At 37.0% G+C, this 25210-nt stretch overlaps 1 protein-coding gene across 1 annotated transcript in view; it reads right to left on the minus strand.

Moving 5' to 3' along the window:
• ARHGAP24 (Rho GTPase activating protein 24) overlaps positions 1-25210 on the minus strand; it is a 704555-nt gene that overhangs the window by 550679 nt on the left and 128666 nt on the right. The window lies entirely within an intron of this gene.

A 25210-nucleotide genomic window follows, 5' to 3' on the forward strand; every position in this document is an offset into this window, starting at 1 on the left:
CCAGTATACTGCCTGCCAACCTTGAGCTCCTCAGCCCCTGCAGCTCTGTGAGTCAGGAAAAGCCTCCAGCTTGATGTTTGATCCAAGAACTTTGGACTTGCCAGCTTCTATAAGTGTGTGAGCCATTTTCCTAAGATAAATTTTCTCTTTCTCTCTATATAAGCTTTACTGGTTCTGTTTCTCTAAAGAACCCAGTCTAACACAGAGGGGTCACTTTGAGTTGGGTCCGACTAGACGGCAGTGAGTTAGTGTTAGAAATGGTATATACTTCTTACAAATTCATACTATCAAAAATAACAGAAAACTAAATAAAAAGTAGGAATTTGTAGTGCATTTTTTTTCTATATGTGAAAGACTTTGTGGAAAAAATGAAAGCCCTGAAAAAATATTTATGTAATGGGAAAGAATTAACATCTGTTGTTTAGTATGCAATATATGAACAATCAGAATGGGGAAGGGGGGAAAAGCAGACTTATTGCTTAGAGGACATTGAACTTGTTTTATGGATGATAGAAAAATTTAGACATGGATAATAGTGATGGTTGAAAAACATTATGAATGTAATTAATGTCACAGAACTCTACATGTAAAAAATGCTAAAATGGCAAGTGTTTTGTTATGTATATATTTACCAAAATTTTGAAAAAAAAAAAAAAGTTACTTCAGAAGATGGCTGAAAAAAAAATGGGAAGGGAAGACCCAATCAAGCATTAACACATTCTTCTATATACAGATCATATTATATTTAAAAATCTCCATAAAATAGGCTATTGATTTTAAAACAGTTTCAAATCTGACATAAATTCTTCAAAAAACTCTCAGCTAGGTTCTCAGTTTCTTATTCTGAACCTCCAAATCCACACTACTAAAAAAATAAAAAAATATGACAAGTCCTTATTGGGGATCAAATTTTGCCTCCAGCAATTGCTTCTTTTTCAAGGTTAAAACCAAAATTACCAAGCAAAGCCATTTCCTGCAAAAGAGCACAGGTTGATGTACATTTCCCAGTACAAAGCAGAGTACCTGCTTTTTAAAAGCCAGTTCTGTACACAAAGGCTACATTCATGCTCAGAATAGGTTTTCTAGTATATACTCTAAGATAAATCTTTATATTTTTCTATGTTACAGTTCCTTTATAAATAAAAACTGCCATCCACTCTCCTCTATTTGTCCTACAGATAGTCTCGTTCTTGGTTCTAAAACAACAATACGAGCAAAACATTCTATCAAGGTTTTTTTTTTTTTTTTTAAAGTCTGGAAAAAGAAAAAGCAAACCCAAAACAGTGATTTAGAGCCAAATTCTATTATCAAAACTATCATGATTCTGTCCTATTTATTCTGGGAGTTTATTCTGTAAAGTAGTATTTGAATTAAATATGCCAAGGACTAGAGTGTGAAAACAATGTTGTTATATGAAAGTTTTGATTGCAGTATTTTTTTTTTTTTCCAAGGATGGACTTACTTTTTTGTTATTAGACTATCTGGAACTGTAATCTTAGACTACAAACTAAAAGAAAATAAACAATTGAGTATAAAAGTTAAGCAACTATCCACTGATTATAACCAAAATTTTTCCAAGAGGAATTTGCTTAATCTACTTACATTATCTTGACTAACACTTTACATTTTAATTAAATCTAATTATACATAATTGTAATGATCACATTTTTAAAGTAACAGAGACCTTTCATGGTTATGATTAGGACACCTAATCTGCATTAAAATTAAATAAATTGTTCATTCCTCTTGACAGCATCTGTAGTTTGGAAACTCATGAGTTTTTATTTATCAAACTCAGCTGTGACAATTTAATGAAATATTGCCAGGTCTTCAAAAATCTATATATAATTGTCATATAGACTAAAAGGAATGCTATTCACAGATCTGTGGAATTCCTTCAAAGAAAAATTAACTATAAAAGCAAAAGTAGATGTTTGGATTTAAAAAAAAAAAAAAAACTGCTGTCGAGTTGATTCCGACTCATAGTGACCCCTCCTTGGATTTCCGAGGCAGTATCACTATGGAAGTAGATTGCCCCAGCTTCCTTCCGAGGAATGGCTGGTGGGTTTGAACTGCCAACCTTCTGGTTAGCAGTCAAGTGGCTTAGGTACTACTCTATCTGTTGTTATGTGCCTTCGAGTCAGACCCGACTCATAGCGACCCCTCCTTGGGTTTCTGAGGCAGTATCAGTACAGAAGTAGATTGCTCCATCTTCCTTCTGAGGAGTGCCTGGTGGGTTTGAACCACCAAGCTTCTGGTTAGCAGTCAAATGCCTTAGGCACTATGCTACCAGAGCTCCCACGCTATCTGTTTAGTCATCTTTAATTTATCTGGAAACTAAATTTCGTACAGAAATGAGTTATGCATTTGATAAATGGTTCTTTAAGAAAATATACCATCATCATCATAAAATTATAAATTTTGAGATAAAGAGATTTTAGGTATAATCTGGTACTAGTCTTATTTGAAACCAGACAATTGTTAAGTAACTTACTTAAGCCCATGAGAAAAGTCAGGGATGAAGCCTGACTTAGTGTTCAGTCTTATACCTAACAAGATTTTCTTTCCATTTAACAAAACTACCTCCTCAAGATAATAATCATAATATCCAATCACTATTAATGATTTCCTATGTGCTAAGTCCTATTCTAAACTCTATACTCATTTATTCTTCACAAGAATGCTATCAAGTAATTACTCTTAGTTTCACCATTTCATGTATGAAGAAATGGAGACAGAAAAGTTTAACTATCTTACCTAAATTCATATAATTAGTAATGCATTAGGCTGGTTTGGACCCAGGAATGATTACTACAGAGATCTTGCACTAAACAATGCTGTACTATTGCATGCACTTTACAAAAAGACACATTTCTCCTCACGGGCTATCCCAAGAGTGAATTCAACAGGCATCATCTTTGTGTTAGACTAACTTCTAATCTAAGATATTTAATGACAACACAATTAAAGGTCATTAAAATAGTCTTCAAGCTCATCTTTCCTGGATCTTCTTGGGAGATTCAAACCCACACTTTTTAGTGGCACTTTGCAGATACTCCTAGGAATAACAGTGTGAGTTCACACTGATAATTCATTCACTTGTTTATTCCTTCAATAAATATTTGCTGAGAGTCTACAATCAACCAAACATTCTTCTAGAGAATAAAACAAAGATATCTGCTATCATGGGTCTGCATTCTTGTGGAAGCAGTAGCCAATAAACAATAAGCATAATAAAAGTAAATTTTATAGCATGTTATAAGGTGCTAAATACTGTGAACTACAACAACAAAAAATTAAAAAAAAGAAATGTAGAACCAGGTAAGAAGTGTTTTGACTTTGGGAAAGAAGAGTTTACAATTTTAAGTGTGTGATCCACATAAGCCTCCTTGAGAAAGTAACATCTAGAACAGATATGATAAAGAAAAGAGTTAATCATGAAGCTATGTGGAAGAAAGGCATTTCAGACAGAGGGAAGAGCTATGGCAAAGACAGAGAAGGTAAACTAGGAAGTTACTAAATATTTCTTGAGTTTGAATTTTATCAGGTGACTTCCCTATTTGCTTTGGTATTGAATTCTTAATTTATCTTGTATCCACTATATAAACAAAAATGTTTTATTTGATCCAATCAATACAAACAACTTCTAATTTACCCTTCAATCGATATAAGTACTCCGTGGCTCTTTGTTTCTGTCAGATAATCAGATCCTGACTGTATTTAAGCAAATTCAAAGAGACAAATGCATTTAAGGAAATGATAATTACATTTTAAATAACCATTACTTTTTCATTTAGTTATAGAGAGAATTAGTCATAACTAGATTAAAAATCCGAAGGCAAGGATTATTATCGATAATGAAAAGCAGTAGGCAATCTACTATATTTTAAGAGCTATTACCAGAAAGAAAGAATGGAAGATCAGTTACTACTGTCTCAATTCCTTCTCATGGAGGCTCCATGTGAGTCAGGGTAGAACTGTGCTCCATGGGGTTTTCAATGGTTGTGATCCTTTGGAAGTAGGTTGCCAGTCTTTCCTTTCTAAGTTCCTCTGGGTAGAGTAGAACTGCCAACCTTTTGTTTAGTAGTCAACTGCTGAAAATAATTGTGCCACCCAGGGACTCCTTTAGACCTAATAGAAGGGTTAATAATTTTTTTTTCAATTAATATAAAAATATATCATGAAAATTCTTATAATCAATATTAAAACCTTAAAGCAAGAATTGCTCTATTTCCTAATTTTCCCTTCTCTTGGTGGCTAACAAACTGAGCAATATTCCTGACTTCTTTCAGTCTCTCACCATAATCAACTAGTCCAGCCTTGTTGGCAATGATAGTGACACACAATTGCACTAAAACCTGTATGAAACTTAGTAAACCTTCCATAATTTCATAACTGTGTTTTTCTTTTTTAGAAATTATTTACTTTGATAAGTAGATACACACATTTAATTAGACTCTCATTTTAAATGAAGAATTACTTCTTCAAAAATAGTTAAAAATATCAGTCTTTTTAAAATTATCAATTCTTCATTGACTCCATTGTACATATTCTCCTGAATTATACATTATGTAAAAGTCTTGAAGGCAATTTTGAGAATTCATTTTATTTAGGTTTATGGAACAGTATACAGAGTATGTTGTTGTTGTTAGGTGCCATCAAGTTATAATGAGACCCAATTCCTATTTTTCTTTCTGTCTTTGCCTTATACTTAGACCAGGTTTCTTTGCTTCTATGACTCTATATTATTATTATTATTATTATGACTCTAAATTATTATTATTTTTTAATGTAATACTTAGGATAACTCTAGCCACATGACCATAAGGTCACAAAATATATTGAGATTCTAGAATTTACTGAAATAGAAAATAGTATTGGATTTTTGGTAGCCAATGTATTCTAACTGCTCCTCTGTCAGTTTGTCACACTGTGGTGATTTTTGTATTGCTGTGAGGCTGAAGGCTATGTCACTGGTATTTAAAATACCAGGAAGATTACCCATGGTAGACAGGTTTCAGCAGAGATTCCAGACTAAGACAAACTGGTAATAAGGATGGGGCCATCCACTTCTCAAAGAATTGACCAGTGACAACTTTATGAATAGCAGTGAAACACTGCCTGATATATTCCTGGACAAAATTTTTAATAGCCTTGAAACATTGTCTGATACACTGAAGGAAAATTAGCCCCTCAGTTTGGAAGGCACACAAAATATGACTGTAGAAGAGGTGCCTCCTCAAAGTAGAGTCAACTTTAATGATGAGGATGTAACAAAGCTTTCGAGACCTCCACTTGTTGATGTGGCACAACTCAAATGAGAAGAAACAACTTAAAATATCCATTAATAATAAGAACATGGAATATAAGAAGTATGAATATAGGAAAATTGGAAGCTGTCAAAAGTAAAATAAAACACATAAAGATTGATATTCCAGGTATTAGTAAGCTGAAATGGATTGGTTTTGGCTGTTTTGAATCAGACAACCATATGATCTACTATGCTGGGAATGACAAGTAGAAGAGGAATGGCATGGCATTCATCATTACAAAGAATGTTTCAAGATCTTCCTTGTCAGGGATAGGATATGATCCATATGCCAAGGAAGACTAGTTAATAAAACTGTCATTCAAATTACTCACCAACCACCAAAGCCAGAGACAAGGAAATTGAAGATTTTTACCAACTTCTGCAGTCTGAAATTGACAAAATGTGCAATCAAGATGTATTACTCATGATTGTAATGTGAAAGTGGGAAACAAAGAAGAAACACCAGTAGCTGGAAAATATGGCCTTGCTGATAGAAATGACACCAGAGATCACATGATAGAATTTTCCAAGACCAATGACTTATTCATGGCAAATACTTTTTCAAAAAATAAACAACACACATGAACCTCACCAGATGAAATACACAGAAATCAGATGAAGTACATGATGGAAAGAGGCTGTGGAGACACTCAATATCTTCAGCCAAAATAAGGCCAGCAGCTAACTGTGGAACAGACCATCAATTATTCATACACAAGTTAAAGCTGAAGCTGAGGACAACTAAAACAAGTCTATAAGAACAAAAATATGACCTTGATTGTATCCCATCTGAATTTAGAGACTACCCAAAGAATAGATTTGATGCATTGAATATCAATGACCACAAGACCAATTGTGGTTGCAGCAGTATGTTGACAGAAAACTTCCAGAAATGTGGTAGATTGTGAGATGCTACCAAGAACATCAGGCTCTGTTTTAAGGCCAGGGCCTGTGGTAGGTGGGCGTGGGGCTCGGGGGCCACTTTTCAATTGGGGAAAGCTCTATTTTAAGGCTGGGGCCCAAAGTGAACATGCACAGGGCTCTGGGCTGTTTTCATTTGTTGTTGTTTGTTGTTATGTGCCATTGAGTCGTCTCCAACTCATAGTGACTTTATGTACAACAGAATGAAACACTGCTCAGTCCTGTGCCAGCCTCACTACCCCACTGTACTTGAGCCCATCTCTGCAGCCACCGTATATCTATCCATCTCACGAGGGTCTTTTCCTCTTTCATTGATGCTCCACTTTACCAAGCATGACATCCTTCTCCAGAAAATGGTTCCTTCTGACAACATGACCAAAGTAGATGAGATGAAGCCTGGCCATTCTCACTTCCAAGGAGCATTCCGGCTGCACTTCTTCCAGGACAGATTTATTAGTCCTTTGAGCAATCCACAGTACCTTCAGTGTTCTTTTCCAACACCACAACTCAAAAGCATCAACTCTTCTTCGATCTTCCTTATTAATTGTCCAGCTCTCACATGCATATGAGGTGATTGAAAATACCATGGCGTGGGTTAGACACATCTCAGTGTTCAAGGAGATATCTTTGCTCTTCACTGCTTGAAAGAGGTCTTTTGCAGCAGACTTGCCCAATGGAATATGTCTTTTGATGTCTTGACTGCTGCTTTCATTGGCATTGATTGTAGAATCAAGTAATATGAAGTCTTTGACAACTTCATTTTTTTTTTTTTTATCTATTGTGATGCTGGTTATTGGTACAGTTGTGAGGATTTTTGTTTTCTTTATGATGAAGTATAATCTATACTGTAGACTGTCCTCTAATTTTGATCAGTAAGTGCTCTAAGTCATCCTCACTTTCAGCAAGCAAAGTTGTGTCATCTGTGTATCACAGGTTGTTAATAAGCCTTTCTCCAATCCTGATGCCACGTTCTTCTTCATATAGTCCAGTTTCTCAGATTATTTGCTCAGCATACAAATTGAATAAGTATGGTGAAAAGGTACAACCCTGATGCATTCCCTTCCTGATTTTAAACCATACAGTTGTGTTTGAATGACAGCTTCCTGATCTATGTATAGGTTCCTCATGAGTACAATTAAGCATTCTGGAATTTCCATTCTTCTCAAAGTTATCCATAATTTATTATAATCCACACAATCTAAAGCCTTTGCATAGTCAATAAAACACAAGTAAACATCCTTCTGGTATTCTTTGCTTTGAGCCAAGATACATCTGACATCAGCTATGATATCACTAATTCCATGTCCCCTTCTAAATCCAGCTTGCATTTCTAGAAGTTCTCTGTCAATATACTGCTTTAACCATTTTTGAACTATCTTCATTAAGATTTTACTTGAGTATGATATCAATTATATTGTTTGGTAATTTCTACCTTTTGTGGGATCACTTTTCTTTGGAAGGGTACAAGTATGGATCTCTTCCAGTCAGTTGGCCAGGTAGCTGTCTTCGAAATGTCTTGGCATAGCCAAGTGAGTGCCTCCAGTGGGACATCCATTTGTTGAAACATCTCAATGGGTATTCCGTCAATTCCCAAAGCCTTGTTTTTTACCAATTTCTTCAGTGCAGCTTTGACTTCTTCCTTCAAAACCATTGGTTCTTGATCATATGCCACCTCCTGAAATGGATGACCATCTACCAATTATTTTTGGTGTAGTGACTCTGTGTATTCCATCCATCTTCTTTTGATGTTTCCTGCATCATTCAACATATTGCCCATGGAATCTTTCCATACTGCAATTTGAGGCTTAAGTTTTTTCCTCACTTCTCTCATCCTGAGAAATGGTGAGCATGTTCTTCCCTTTTAGTTTTCTAACTCCAACTCTTGGCACATTTCATTATAATTGTTGACTTTGTTTTCTCAAGCTGCTCTTTGAAATCTTCTGTTCAGCTCTTTTATCCTGTCAATTCTCCCATTTGCTTGAATTACTCTTTGTTCTAGGGCAAGTTTCAGAGTCTCCTCTGACATCCATTTTGGCCTTTTCTTCCTTTCCTGTCTTTTTAACGACCTTTTGCTTTCTTCATGGATGATGTTCTTGATGTCATCCCACAATCCTTCTAGTATGTGGTCATTGGTGTTCAATGCATCAAATATATTCTTTAGATGGTCTCTAAATTCAGGAGGGATAAAATCAAGGTCATATTTAGCTGTCATGGAATTGTTTTAATTGTCTTCAGTTTCAACTTCAACTTGCATATGAGCTGTTGATGGTCTGTTCCACAATCAGTTCCTGGCCTTGTTTTGGCTGAAAATATTGAGCTTCTCCATCGCCTCTTGCCACTGATGAAGACAATTTGATTCCTTGTGAAGTCCATGTGTATAACCCCCATTTATGTTGTTGAAAAAGATATTTGCAATGAATAAGTCATTGGTCTTGCAAAATTCTATCATGAAATCTCCATCATCATTTCTATCACCAAGACCATATTTTCCAACTACTGGTGATTCTTCTTTGTTTACAACTTTTACATTCCAATGACCAGTGATAATAAACACATCTTGATTGCATGTGTTGTCAATTTCAGACTGCAGATGTTGGTAAAATCTACAATTTCCTCATCTTTGGCTTTGATGTTTGGTGCATAAATTTGAATAATAGTAATGTTAGCTGGTCTCTCTCATAGGTGTATGGATATTAACCTGTCATTGACATCATTGTACTTCATGATAGATCTTAAAACATTCTTTGTGATGATGAATGCCATGCCATTCCTCTTCAATTTGTCATTCCTGGTATAGTAGATCATATGGTTGTTTGATTCAAATTGGCTAAAACTGGTCCATTTCAGCTCCCTAATGCCTAGAATATCCATCTTTATGTGTTCTATTTCATTAGTGACAACTTCCAATTTTCCTAGACTCATACTTCATATACTCCATATTCCGATTATTAATGGATATTTGCAGCTGTTTCTTCTTATCTTGAGTTGAGCCACATCAGCAAAAGGAGGTCCTGAAAGCTTTACTCCATCCACATTATCAAGGTCATCTCTATTCTGAGGAGGCAGCTCTTTCCTAGTCATATTTTGAGTGCCTTCTAACCTGAGGGGCTCATACTCTGGCATTATATCAGACAAAGTTTCAGGGTTATTTTTCAGTAATATATCATACAGTGTTTCACTGCTATTCATAAGGTTTACACTGGCCAATTCTTTGATTTCTTCCAAATCTGTCTTAGGCTGAAAGCTGTGCTGAAACCTGTCCACCATGGCTAACCCTGTTGGCACTTAAAACACTGGTGGCACAACTTCCAGCCCCACAGCAACACACATGCCATTATAGGACGACAAAGTGACAGATGAGTTCGTCTCCCTTAGCAGTTCCAAATTGCTCCACTCCCACTTTCTGGCCTTCCCTACCAGTTCTGGCCCTCCAAAAAGCCATCTCTGCCACCTCCTGGCCTTCCCTACCAGTTCTAGTTTTCTGAAAAGTTGTCTGCAGCCACCTACCAGTTTTCATTTTGGGGTGGCTCTATTTTAAGGGCAGGGCACAAGGATGGAGGGCTACGGGCTCCAGGGCTGCTTTTTGCTTGGGAACAGATCTATTTTAAGGGCAGAACCTGAGGAAGGTGGGGGCAGATGAGTTGGAAACAACTAAGAGAGACAAACGTGTCTGTCAGTTTGTCATACTGTGGTGGTTTACGTGTTGCTGAGAGGCTGGAGACTATGCTACTGGTGTTGCAAAATGCCAGCAGGGTTACCCAGGCTGGACACATTTCAGTGGAGCTTCTAGGCTAAGATAGGCTTGGAAGAAGGGAGAGGCCATCCACTTCTCAAACAATTGTTCAGTGAAAATCTCATGAATTGCTTTGAAACACTATCTGTTATATTACTGGAAAACTTTATGAATAGCCCTGAAACACTGTCAGATATAGTGCTGGAAGATGAGCCCATCAGGTCAGATGGCACTGAGAATTTAACTGGGGCAAAGCTGACTCCTCTGTGTAGAGAGAACCTGAATGATATGGATAGAGTAAAGCTTTTGGGACCTCCATTTGCTTATGTGGCATGACTCAAAATGAGTAGAAACAGACACAAATATCCATTACTAATTGGAACATGGAATGTATGAAGAATGAATCCAGGAAAATTGAAAGTTGTCAAAAATGAAATGGAATGCATAAAGATTAATATCCTAGGCATCAGTGAGCTGAAATGGACTGGTTTTGGCCATTTTGACTCAGATAACCATATGATCTATTATGCTGAAAATGACAGATTGAAGAGGAATGGTGTGGAATTCATCATCACAAAGACTGTTTCAAGATCTGTCCTGAAGTACAACCCTGTCAGTGATAGGATAATAAACATATGCCTTCAAGGATGACCAGTTAGTACTACTATTATTCACATCTATTCACAAACAACCAAAGCCAAAGATGAGGAAACTGAAGATTTCTACCAACTTGTGCAGTCTGAAATTGACCAAACACTCAATCAAGATGTGTTGATTATCACTGGTGACTGGAATGCAAAAGTTGGAAACAAAGAAGAGTTACTGGTAGTTGGAAAATATGGCCTTGGAGATAGAAATAACACTGGAGATTGCATGATTAAATTATGCAAGACCAACGACATAAATTTCAAGTATCCCTTTCAACAACATAAATGACGGCTATACAGATGGACTTCACCAGATGGAATACACAGGAATCAGATTGACTACATCTTTGGCAAAAGGCAATGGAGAAGTTCAATATCTTCAGTCAAAACAAGGCCAGGAGCTGATTGTGGAACAGACCATCAACTGTTTATATGCACATTGAAGCTGAAGTTGAAGACAATTAAAGCAACTCCATGAGAGCCAAAATATGACCTTGATATTATCCCTCCTGAATTTAGAAACCAATTAAAGACTAAATTAGATGCATTGAACACAAATGACCAAAAGCTAGAGAAATTGTGGGATGACATCAAGAATGTCATCCCTGAAGAAAGCAAGAGGTCATTAAAAAGACAAGAAAGGAAGAAATGACCAAAACGGATGTCAGAAGAAACTCTGAAATTTGCCCTTGAACAGACAGTAGCTAAAGCAATGGGAAGAAATGACAAGATAAAATAGCTTAACAGAAGATTTCAAAGAGCAGCTCAAGAAGACAAAGTGAATTATTAGAATGAAATGTGTAAAGACATGGAGTTGGAAAACCAAAAGGGAAAACATGCTCAGCATTTCTCAAGCTGAGAGAAAAAATTTAAGCCTCAAGTTGCAATACTGAAAGAGTCTATGGGCAAAATACTGAATGATGCAGGAAATATCAAGAGAAGATGGAAGGAATACACAGAATCAATGTACCAAAAGGAATTAGTCAATGTTCATCCATTTCAGGAGATGGCATATGACCGGAAACCACTGGTATTGAAGGAAGAAGTCAAAGCTGCACTGAAGGAATTGGTGAAGAACAAGGCTCCAGGAATTGGCAGAATACCCACTGAGATGTTTCAAGGAACAGATGCCCCACTGGAAGCACTTTCTTGGGTATGCTAAGGGATAAACAGCTACCTGGCCAACTTACTGGAAGAGATCCATATTTGTACCTGTTCCAAAGAAAGGTGTTTGGGTTACCTAGTGCTGCTCTGACAGGAATACACCACAAATGGGATGCTTTGACAACAGGAGTTTATTCTCTTACAGTTTGGAGGCTTTAAGTCTGAGTTCAAAGTGTCAGGCTCTAGGAGTTGGGTGAAAGCCCCTCAACCTTGGGCTTCAGCTTTGCATCCTGATTCTAGCCCACTGAAGCTGGAAGCTTTTCTTCATTCAGACAGCTGTTAGCTACTGAGACTGAAAGACCAAGGTTGACAAATATGTTAGACGGGGTTCTCTAGAGAAATAAAACCAGTAAAGCTTATATATATAAAGAAAGAGAAATTTATCTTAGGAAAATGGCTCACACACTTATAGAAGCTGGCAAGTCCAAAGTTTTTGGATCAAAGGTCACTGGAGGCTTTTCCCAACTCTCACAGCTGCAAGGGCTGAGGAGCTCAAGGTTGACAGGCAGTATACTGGCTATTGACTCCAACAAATGACCAGTCCAAGATCTCCAGGCTGAATGGTGGATTTTTCATTCACAGACAGTTGTAAGCAGCACGACAGAATCTCAATCCATAGAAGAGTGTCTCTTTTCCCAAGATGTCCACAAATATGCTGGAAGCAGGCCACACCCCTAGAGAAACTCCATTTCAATGGATTGGCTGCGCAAAACATATTCATCTGATACCATCATGGGAATAACCACATCAAAACTGCTTAAACCACACAGAATTATGGTCCAGCCAAGTTGACACACAGCTCCAACTACCACAACAAGTAAAAATGCACACTCTCAATGTTACAAACAACACAGCAGACCATTGACTCAAGTCCATTGAAAGTCCCAAGATTAGCAGAGCATGGCAGGCTGCTGAACAATGACTTGGCTACATGCAGGGCTCAATCATGCAATAAGTTAGAGACCATTCCTGAAGATACTTCTTATATACAGGAAGCAGACCACATCCCTAAAGCAGCTACTCAGCTGCTTGTGGTAGATCCCACCATGGAGTTCATTGTCAGTCTCATCATGGGGAATAACTACCATCAGCTGCCAAGCCACTCATCTAGGCCCAGCCAAGTTGGCACACAATCTTGACTACCATAAAATGTGATCCCACAGACTGTAGAAATTATCAAACAATATCGTTAATATCACAGACAAGTAAAATCTTGCTGAAGATAATTCAAAACAGTTGCAGTAGTATATTGACAGAGAGCTTCCAGAAAGGCAAGTTACATTCAGAAGAGGAGGAGGAATAAAGGATATCATTGCTGATGTCCAATGGATCTAAGTTGAAAGCAAAGAATACCAGAAAGATGTTTACATATGTTTTATTGACTATGCAAAAGCATTCAATTGTGTGGATCATAATAAATTGTAGATAATATTGAGAATAGGACTTTCAGAACACTAGATTGTACTCATGAGGAACCTGTTCATAGATCAGGAGGCTGTCATTCGATCAGAACAAGGGGACACTGCATGGTTCAAAATAAAGAAGGGAGTGTGTCAGGATTGTATTCTTTCACCATATTTATTCAACTTGTATGCTGAGCAAATAATCTAAGAAGATGGACTATATGAAGAAGAATGTGGTATCAGGATTGGTGGAGTCATTAACAATCTGTGATACACAGATGACACAACTTTGCTGCTGAAAGTGAGGATGATTAGGAGCATTTACTGATAAAGATTAAAGACTATGGTCTGCAGTATGGATTACACCTCAATATAAAGAAAACAAAAATTCTCACAACTGCTCCAACAAATATTTTCACGATAAATGGAGAAAATATTGAAGTTGTCGAGGAAGTCATATTACTTGGTTCTATAATCAACACCAATGGAAGCAGCAGTCAAGACATCAGATGATGTACTGCACTGGGGAAATCTTCTGCAAAGGACCTCTTAAGTACTGAAGAGCAAAGATGTCTCCTTGAAGACTAAGGTGCACCTAACTCCAACCATGGTATTTTCAATTGCCTCTTATGCATGTGAGACGTGGACAAAAAGGAAGACCAAAGAAGAGTTGACGCTTTTGAGTTGTGGTGCTGGAGAATTCTAAGAGTACTACGGTCTGCTGAAAGGTCTAACAAATCTGTCCTGGAAGAAGTGCAGTCAGAATGCTCCTTGGAAGTGACAATGGCCAGACTTCATCTCAACTACTTTGGTCATGTTGACAGAAGGAACTATTTCCTGGAGAAGAATATCATCTTGGTAAAGAGGAAGGTCAAGGAAGAAGGGGAAGGCCCTCAATGAGATGAGTTGACACAGTGGTTGCAATGATGGGCTCAGATATAACAAGGATCGTGAGGCTGACACAGGACTAGGCAGTGTTTCATTCTGCAGTGCATAGGGTCACTGTGAGTGAGAGATGACTCGACAGCACCTAACAACAACAACAACCAAGAATATCATACATGAAGAAAGCAAAAGTTCATTAAAAAGACAAGAAAGGAAGAAAAGACAAAAATGGATGACAGAAGAAACTATGAAACTTGCTCTTGAATCCAGAGTAACTAAAGCAAATGGAAGAAATGACAAGATAAAAGACCTGAACAGAAGATTTCAAAGAGCAGCTCAAGAAGACAGTCAATTATTATAATTAAATGTGCAAAGACCTAGAGTTAGAAAGTCAAAAGGGAAGAACATGCTCAGCATTTCTGAAGATGAAGGAACTAAAGAAAATATTTAAGCCTTGAGTTGCAATATTGAAAGGTTCTATGTACAAATATTAAATGATTCAGGAAACATCAAAAGAACATGGAAGGAATCATGGAGACATTGTACCAAAAAAGAATTGATAAATGTTCATCTATTTCAGGATGTAGCATATGATCAAGAACCATTGCTATTAAAGGAAGAAGCCAAAGCTACACTGAAGGAATTGGCAAAAAAAAAAAAAAAAGGTCCAGAAAATGATGGAATATCCATTGGGATGTTTCAACAAACAGAGGCAGCACTGAAGGCACTTACTCATCTATTCTAAGTAACTTGGGAGACAGCTACATGGCCAACTGATGGGAAGAAATCCATATGAATCTTGGCTGGAAGCAAAGAATACCAAAAAGAGGTTTACTTGTGTTTTATTGACTCTGTAAAAGCATTAAATTGTGTGGATCATAACAAATTATGGATAACAATGTGAGGAATGAGAATCCTGGAACACTTAATTATGCTCATGTGGAACTTGTACATAGACCAAGAGGCTATCATTCAAACAGAACTAGGGGTTACTTAATGGTTTAAAATCAGGAAGGGTGTGCATCAGAGTTGTATCCTGTCACCATACTTATTCAATCTTTATGCTGAACAAACAATCCAAGAAGTTGGACGATATGAAGAAGAAAGCAGAATCAGGATTTGAAGAAGACTCATTAACCTGTGATATGTAGATCATGCAACCTTGCTTGCTGAAAGTGATGATGATTTAAGGAACCTACTGATGAAGATTAAAGACTAGAGTGTGCAATATGGATTACACTTCACCACAAAGAAAACCACAATCCTCACAACTGGACCAATAAGCAGCAACATGATAAATGGAGAAAAGATTTAAGTTGTCAAAGATTTCATATTACTTGGATCCACAATCAACACCCATGGAAGCAGCAGTCAAGAAATCAAACATTTTATTGCACTGGACATATCTGCTTCAAAAGTCCTCTTTACCATGTTGAAGAACAAAGATGTCACTTTGAAGACTAAGATGCACCTAACCCAATCCATGGTATTTCCAATCACCTTACATGCATGTGAAAACAGGACAATGAATACGTAAAACCTAAGAAGAGTTGATGCTTTTGAGTTGTGGTCTTGATGAAGAATACTGAAAGTGTAGAATAATTTTCAAAGAGTTGCTTCTAATACAAATTCTAATACAGAGTATTCTGAAATAATAATACTGAAATAATACTGTCAGAGGAACAAACAAATTTATCATGGGAGAAGTTTAGCAGGAATGCTCCTTGGAAGTGACAATGGCTAGACTCCTACATTGGAGAAAGGTATCATGCTTGGTAAAGTAGAGAGTCAGTGAAAAAGTGGAAGACCTTCAATGAGATGGATTGACACAGTGGCTGCAATGATGAGCTCACATATAGCAGGGATTGTGAGGATGGTGCATGACCGGGCGGGGTTTTGTTCTGTTGTACACAGGGTCACTATGTGTTGGAGCTGACTTGATGACACCTAACAACAACGATATATTCCAAATCAACTTAATGAAAAATAGGTTATTGCCAAAACTGTAATTTAAAGATATGTCATATCTGATTCTCAGTTATAAGGTCAACATTCCCCTCTTTTGTGTGACTGTAGGACAATTTGAGAAATAATCAAAAAAATAAAAATTCATAGTTACTGAATCATAAATTAGATTACAACATAGCCATTTCATTTGATTTGTATTAGAAGAAACTCTTTGAAAATTATTCTACATTTGTCCAGCTTCAAGTCAGTATAGAATAACAGAAAGCTTGGGACAGCACTGGTAACAGGATTCTGAAAGTTAACACTATGACTATATTAGTGACTCAAGTCAATGCCTAAAGTGATGCAACAGTAATAAATTCTTGTCCTCACTTCACCAGTAACTTGTCCACTTGTCAATCCTTAAGGGAATTATTTTTGTTTAAAATTTTATTTGAAGATGTTTTTAGCAGTAAATACTAAATGTCACAGGATGTCAATATCTCTGAATGACAGTAAGGAAAAAAAAAAAAAAGCAAACCATTTGCCATCAAATCCATTTCAACTGATGGTGACTCCATGTAACTCAGAGTAGAACTGTGCTCCATAGGGTTTTCAGTGGCTGATTTTTTGGTTGTAGATCATCTGGTCCTTCTTCCCAGGTTGTTCCAGGTAGACTTAAACTGTCAACATTTTGGTTAGCAGCTGAGTGTATTAACAGTTTGCACCATCAAAGTTCTAGTAATTAAATGTAAGCTGTGTCTTAAAAGGTTTGAGCTTACTTATTCCCACTGATGCAGCTTGATAAAATGACCAACATATTGTGGGATTTGAAAACATAAAACAACAACAAAAATTCCTTATGAAATCAGTTAATGCTAATATTAAAAGGGAGGAAAAAAAGATCAAGAATACACAGTGCTGGAACAGAAGATGTTGTTGTACCTATAACCCACAAGTTTGTTCCCTCTAGCAGTGTAATTCCTGAATAATTAAGTAAAGCAGATAGAAATAATGATACTGGAGCTATGAGTAATGAAGCAGAAGCTAAAGTATTGGATCTAGTGAAGGAAGAGAAAAAGAGCAGATTAAACAACTGGGAAAAATAAATAAACCCACCTAGCAGGCAAAGACTGAGAGACAGAGAAGGACAGGACTCATTAGAAACACAAAACAGGTCAGCAGAGGGAAGGAGGGAAGAAAAAAAAAAAAAAATCAAACCTGCAGTGGCATTGCAGACTCAGAAGACCCACACCAAAGTTTTGGATGGTGACCTTGGACCTTGGGAGCCAAGTGAGTAGATATTCTTACCGAGAAACAGATCAAGAACCCCCTTGGCTTGTGTTGTTGCAGAGCCCAGAAAGGAGTGGGAGAAAGGGAGAAACTCCCACCAAGTAAGTAGAGCCCTGGAGCGAGTTCACAGCAGTGGGCTGGAGTTCAACTCTTCCCCAACCCCTTTTTAGCACAGAGTGGACCAGGGTACTAGATTTTTACAGCTTCTCAATCCTAGTGGAAAGCAGTGGCCCTCTACCCATTAGGGTTTCTGTCGATTTTGAACTGCAGGTCTTTGATTGACAGTAGGATGTCTTCATTAGTAGATGGCTCAGGAAGACATAAACTACACTGCCTATCCTGGCAGAGCTGTTTGAAATATCTCACCCAAATGTGGAAAACAGGGACTCTCTACTGTTGTCTTTTTTTGTTGCTCCTTTTTCTTTTTTCCTCTTCTCCCCTGTCTCATCCAATAGAAGGAAAGAACACATTAAACTGCCAAAAGGCAACAGAAGTTATTACACTGAGCATCTTACCCAATAGGTAACACCAATAACTCCTGCACCACAGAAATAATGACAGACAATGGACAACATCTGCTTACCCCAAATTCTAATCCTCTCCATGATGAACAGAGACATGCACCCACATCTCCACCAGTGATTCCACCAACACAGAGAGAACTGGAGAGTAACTCATTACAACTGATTAATAACCATAAAAATTATACCTGCTCCACAATTCCAGACATAGTAAAACATAAAATCAGGGTGAAACAAATTCAATACATAACTAACAATTAGAGACAATAACTTCAAAATATCTAGAAAACAACAGACAACCTCAAATCAAACAAACCAACAAACAAAAAGGATAAGACAATAGAAACAAAAGCCCATGCTAAGGAATTATCTATCGTGGAAGAAGAACAAGCAATAGAACTATATGAGAAGGAATTCAGAAGGCATATATGGGAAAGAGCTCCCTCATCAGAGTAGAACCAACCTTAACAATATGGATAAAATAAAGCTTCAGGACCTCCATTTGGTGATGTGAAACTGAGGAGAAACAGCTACAAACATCCATTAATAAGTGGAACAAAGTATGAGTCTAGGAAAATTGGAAGTTGTAAAAATGAAATGGAACACAAAAAGATTGATTTCCTAGACATTAGTGAGCTGAAATGGACCAGTTTTGGCCATTTTGAACCAGACGACCATATGTTCTACTATGCTGAGAATGACAAATAGAAGAGGAATGGCATGGCATTCATCATCACAAAAGATGTTTCAAGATCTGTCTTGAAGTACAATGCCATCAGTGACAGGATAACATCCATACACCTACCAGGAAGACCAGTTAATACTATTATTATTGAAATTTACACACCAAACATCAAAGCCAAAGATGAGGAAATTGAAGACTTTTATCAACTTCTGCAGTCTGAAATTGACTGAACATGCAATCAAGATGTGTTATTTATCACTGGTGATTGGAATGCAAAAGTTGGAAATAAAGAAGAATCACCAGTAGTTGGAAAATTTGGCCTTTGTGATAGACATAGTGCTGGAAATCACATGATAGAATTTTGTGAGACCAATTGCTTAGTCATTGCAAACACCATTTTTCAACAACACAAATGGCAGGTATACACGTGGACTTCACCAGATGAAGTACACAGGAATCAGATTGACTACATCTGTGACAAAAGGCAATGGAAAAGCTCAATATCTTCAGCCAAAATTAGGCCAGGAGCTGATTGTGGAACTGACCATCAACTGCTCATATGCAAGTTCAATTTGAAACTGAAGAGAATTAAAACAAGTCCACCAGAGCCAAAATATGACCTTGATAATATCCCTCCTGAATTTAAAGACTATCTAAAAAATAGATTTGATGCACTGAATAGCAATGACTGAAAACCAGAAGAATTGTGGATGACATCAAGAACATTATCCATGAAGAAAGCAAGAGGTCATTGAAAAGACAAGAAAAGAAGAAAAGCCCAAAATGGATGTCAGAAGAGACTCTGAAATGTGCCCTTCAGTGAAGACTAGCTAAAGCAAATGGAAGAAATGACAAGATAAAAGAGCTGAACAGAAGATTTCAAAGAGCAGCTCAAGAAGACAAAGCTAATTACTATAATGAAATGTGCAAAGACTTGGAGTTAGAAAACCAAAAGGGAAGAACATGCTCAGCATTTCTCAAGCTGAAAGAACTAAGAAAAAGGTTTAAGCCTCAAGTTGCAATATTGAAAGATTCTATGGGAAAATATTGAATGATGCAGGAAGCATCAAAAGAAGATGGAAGGAATACACAGAGTCACTATACCAAAAAGAACTGGTCGATCTTCATCCATTTCAGGAGGTGGCATATGATCAGGAACCAATGGTACTGAAGAAAGAAGTCAAAGCTGCACTGAAGGAATTGGTGAAGAACAAAGCTCTAGGAATTGATGGCATACCCATTGAGATGTTTCAAGAAATAGATGCCCTGCTGGAGGCACTCACTCGGCTATACCAAGATATTTGGAAGACAGCTACTTGGCCAACTGACTGGAAGAGATCCATATTTGTACCCATTCCAAAGAAAGGTGATTCCACAGAATGTGGAAATAATAGAACAATATCATTAATATTGCATGCAAGTAAAATCTTACTGAAGATAATTCAAGAACATTTGAAGCAGTGTATGGACAGAGAACTTCCAGAGGTTCAAGGTGGATTCAGAAGAGGACATGGAGAAAGGAATATCATTGTGGATATCAGATGGATCTTGGCCGAAAGCAAAAAAAATACCAGAAAGATGTTTACTTGTGTTTTGTTGACTATGCAAAAGCATCCATTTGTGGGTCATAAGAAATTATGAGTAACATTGAGAAAAATGAGAATTCCAGAACTCTTAATTGTACTCATGAGACGCTTATACATAGACCAGGAGTCTGTTGTTCAAACAGAATAAGGGGATACTGCATGGTTTAAACTCAAGAAGGGAGTGCATCAGGTATGTATCCTTTCACCATACTTATTCAATCTGTATGCTGAGCAAATAATCTGAGAAGCTGGACTATATGAAGAAGAACATATCATCAGGATTGGAGGAAGAATCATTAACTACCTGCGATATGCAGATGACACAACTATCTTGCTGAAAGTGAGGATGACTTGAAGCACTTACTGAAGAAGATTGAAGACTAATGTCTATAGTATGGATTGCACCTCAACATAAAAAAAAAAAAAAAAAAATCCCCACAACTGGAGCTATAAGCAGCATCATGATAAACAGAGAAAAGATTGAAGTTGTCAAAGACTTCATATTACTTGGTTCTGCAATCAACACCAATGGAAACAGCTGTCAATACATCAGACAACATATAGTACTGGGAAAATAGGCCACAAAAGACCTTTTCAAGTGCTGAAGACCAAAGATGTCTCCTTGAGGACTGAGGTGTGCCTGACACAAGCCATGGTATTTTCAATTGCCTCTTATGCACATGAGAGTTGGACAATAAGTAAGGAAGATTGAAGAAGAGTCAATGCTTTTGAGTTGTGGTTCTGGAGAATAATGCTGAAAGTACCATGGACTGCTGAAATAACTAACAAATCTGTCCTGGAAGAAGTGTTGCTGGAATGCCCCTTGGAAGCAAGAATGGCCAGACTTCATCTCACTTACTTTGGTCATGTTGTAAGAAGGAACCACTCCCTGGAGAAGGATATCACACTTGGTAAGGTGGAAGGTAGATGAAAGATGAAAGTGGGGAAGGCCCTCAACCAGATGAATTGATCCAGTGGCTGCAACAATTGGCTCAAGTACAGCAAGGTTTATGGAGCTGGTATGAGACCATGCAGTGTTTTGTACTGCTGTGCATGGGTTCGCTATGAGTCAGAGATGACTAGATGGCACCTAACAACAACAACAACAAACTTCAAGGTGAAAAACTACATAAAGGACAAAGAAGATTATATGATGCTAAAAGGATCAATTGACCAAGAATGCATCACCATAATTAATATTTATGCACCCAATGAAAGCACTCCAAAATACATAAAACAAATATTAATGGAATTGAAAAGAACAACAGACAACTCTACAATAGTAGCAGGAGAATTTAACACACCACTTTCAAGGAGAGACAGAACAACCAAAAAAAAAAAAAATCAACAAAAATACAGAACAACTCAACAACACGATCAACCAACTTGACCTCATAGACATACAGAGCACTCCACCTGACAAAAGCACAATACACATTCTTCTCCAGTGCACATGAATCATTCTCTAGGATAGGCCATATATTAGGACACAAAGAAGGCTCAAAAAATTCCAAAACATTGAAATACTACAAAGCATCTTCTTGGATCACAGTGCTATAAAATTAGATATCAGTAATAGGAAGATCAAGGAAAAAATATCAAATATGTGGAAAGTGACTAATATACTGCTCAAAAACTACTACATAACAGAAGAAATAAAGTATCAAATAAAAAGAAAAAAAAATTCCCATAAGCAAACAAGAATGAAGATGCAACTTACCAAAACCTTTGGGACGCAATACTCAGAGGTCAATTTATAGCAATAAATGCATACATCAAAAAAGAAGAAACAAAATCAACACTCTAATTCAACAACTCCAACAATCATAAAAGGGGAAACAAAAGAAACCTACAGTATGCAGAAGTAACAAAATAATAAAGATCAAAGTAGAAATAAACAAACTACAAAAAAAAAAAGAAAAAATCAACAAAACAAAAAGCTTGTTCTTTGAAAAGATTAACAGTTGACAAACCACTGGCAAATTTAACAATGGAAAAGAAAGAGAAGATGCACATAACATAAATAATAAACAAAAAGGGTGACATCACAAGAGAACCAACTGAAATAAAGAAAGATAATAACAGAGTATTGTGAAGAATTTTATTCCAACAGTTTCGAGAACCTAGAAGAGATGGACAAGTTTCTAAAACACAAGACCTACCTAAACTATCCCAGTCAGAAATAAAATAGTTGAACTGACCCATTATGAAAGAAATAACTGAGCAGGTCATAAACATCTCACAAAAAAAGTCCTGGCCCAGATGGCTTTACTGGAGAATTTTAACAAACATTCAGGGAAGAGTTGACATCTATACTACGCAAACTACTCCAGAACACAGTAAAAGATGTCACACTCACAAATTTATTCTATGAAGCAAGCATAACACTGATACCAAAACTAGAGAAAGACACCACTAAAAAGGAAAACTACATACTAATATCTCTCATGAATATAGATGTAAAAATTTTCAACAAAATCCTAGACAAAATAATCCAACAAAATATTTAAAAAAATAATACATGATGATCAAGTGGGATTCATACTAGGTACACAAGGATAGTTCAACACCAGAAAGACAATCAATGTAATCCACCACATAAACAAAACAAAACAAAAAGATCATCATTGATATGATGATCATATCAATCAATGCAGAAAAGGCATTTGATAAAATCCAACACCCGTTCCTGTTCAGAACTCTCAGTAAAATAGGGATAGAAGGGAAAATCCTCAACATAATAAGGCATCTACACAAATTAGTTATTGACTATGCAAAAGCATTTGGTTGTGTGGATCATAACAAATTGTGCATAACATCGAGAAGAATGGGAATTCCAGAACACTTAATTGTACTCATGAGGAACCTGTATATAGGCCAGGAGGCTGTCATTTGAACAGAAAAAGGGAACACTAAATGGTTTAAAATCAAAAGGGAGTGTGTCAGGGTTGTATCCTTTCACCATAGGTATTCAATCTGTATGCTGAGCAAATAATCTGAGAAGCTGGACTATATGAAGAAGAACGTGGCATTAGGATTGGAGGAGGAATCATCAACAACCTGCGATACGCCGCCGACACAACTTTGCTTGCTGAAAGTGAGGGTGACTTGAAGTACTTACTTACTGATGAAGATTGAAGAATATAGTCTGCAGTATGGATTACATCTCAATATAAATAAAACAAAAATCCTCACAACTGGATCTATAAGCAGCATTACGATAAATGGAGAAAAGATTGAAATTGTCAAAGACTTCATAGTACTTGTATCTACAATCAACGCTAATGGAAGCAGTAGTCAGCCCATCAGACAACGTATAGCACTGGGCAAATTGGCTGCAAAGGACCTCTTTCAAATGCTGAAGAGCACAGATATTTCCTTGAGGACTAAGGTGTGCCTGACACAAGCCATGGTATTTTCAATCGCTTCATATGCATGTGAGAGCTGGACAATGAATAAGGAAGACCGAAGAAGAATTGATGCTTTTGAACTGTGGTATTGGCAAAGAATGCTGAAAATATCGTGGACTACAAAAAGAACTAACAGATCTGTCCTGGAGGAAGTGCAGCCAGAATGCTCCTTGGAGGCAAGAATGACCAGACTTCATCTCACATACTTTGGTCATGTTGTCAGAAGGGACTATTCTCTGGAGAAGGATGTCATGCTTGGTAAGGTGGAGGGTCAACAAAAGAGGGGAAGACCCTCAACGAAGTGGATTGACATGGTGGTGGCAGTGATGGGCTCAAGTAAAGCAAGCATCATGGAGCTGGTCAGGACTGGGTAGTGTTTCGTTCTGCTGTGCATAGGGTCACTATGAGTCAGAGATGACTCGACGGTACCTAACAACAACAACAACAACACACAAAGCCAACAGCCAACATTGTTGTTAATGGAGAAAGACTCAAAGCATTCTCCTTGTAAACGGGAACCAGACAAGGATGCCCTGTATCACCACTTCTATTTAACACTGTATAGGAAGTCCTAGCCAGGGGAGTAAAGCAAGGAAGAGAAATAAAAGGCATCCAATTGGCAAAGAGGAAGTAAAGCCATCTCTTTATGTGGATGACATGATCCTATACATAGAAAACCCAAGAGACTCAGCAAAAAAAGTATTAGAACTAATAGAAAGTTTCAGCAAGGTGGCAGGATATGAGATCAACATAAAAAATCAGTTAGATTCTTGTACATCAACAATGAGACCTCTGTAAAGGATGTAAGGAAAACAATATCATTTACAATAGCTACAAAAAAATATAAAATATTTAGGAATAAATCTTACCAGAGACACAAAAGATCTAAACAAAGAGAACTACAAAACACTACTGCAACAAACTACAAGAGATCTACATAAATGGAAAAACCTGCTTTGTTCATGGATAGGAAGACTGAATATTGTGAGAATGTCAATATTACACAAAGCAATCTACACATTCAATGTAATCCCAATCCAGATTCCATCAACATTGTCTAAGGATATGGAAAACAATAATAATTTCCTATGGAAAGGAAAGAGACCTCAGATAAGCAAAGCACTGCTGAACAAGAAAAATAAAGTAGGAGGTCTCACACCTCAGATCTCAAAACTGACTATATAGCCACAGTAGTTAAAACAGCATGGTATTGGTACAATGATAGACAGATAGACCAATGAAACAAAATAAAAACCCAGAAATAGACCCTTCCATCTATGGACAGCTGATCTGTGAGAAAGAACTAAAACCCATTAAATGGGGGAGAGATAGCCTCTTTAACAAATGGTGCTGGTAAAATTGGATATCAACTTGCAGAAGAATGAAATAAGACCCATACCTTACCCCATACACAAAAATAGAGTCAAATTGGATCAAAGACTTAAATGTAAACCCCAAAACTATAAAGTTCATCAAAGATAAAAATATGGGCAAATCTAGGGGCCCTAATTTATGGCATAAATAGACTATCAAGCATAACCCAAAATGCACAGCCAATGGAAGAGAAGCTAGATGACTGGGACCTTTTAAAAATTAAATTCTTATGTGCATCAAACACTTCTCCAAAATCATAAAAAGATGCAGGAAACATCAAGAGAAGATGGCAGGAATACACAGAGTCACTGTACCAAAAAGAACTGATGG

The sequence above is a fragment of the Orycteropus afer genome, unplaced genomic scaffold (genome assembly GCF_000298275.1).
Source record: "Orycteropus afer afer isolate SDZICR_OR568_19922 unplaced genomic scaffold, OryAfe1.0 scaffold00227, whole genome shotgun sequence".
Taxonomy (NCBI): domain Eukaryota; kingdom Metazoa; phylum Chordata; class Mammalia; order Tubulidentata; family Orycteropodidae; genus Orycteropus; species Orycteropus afer.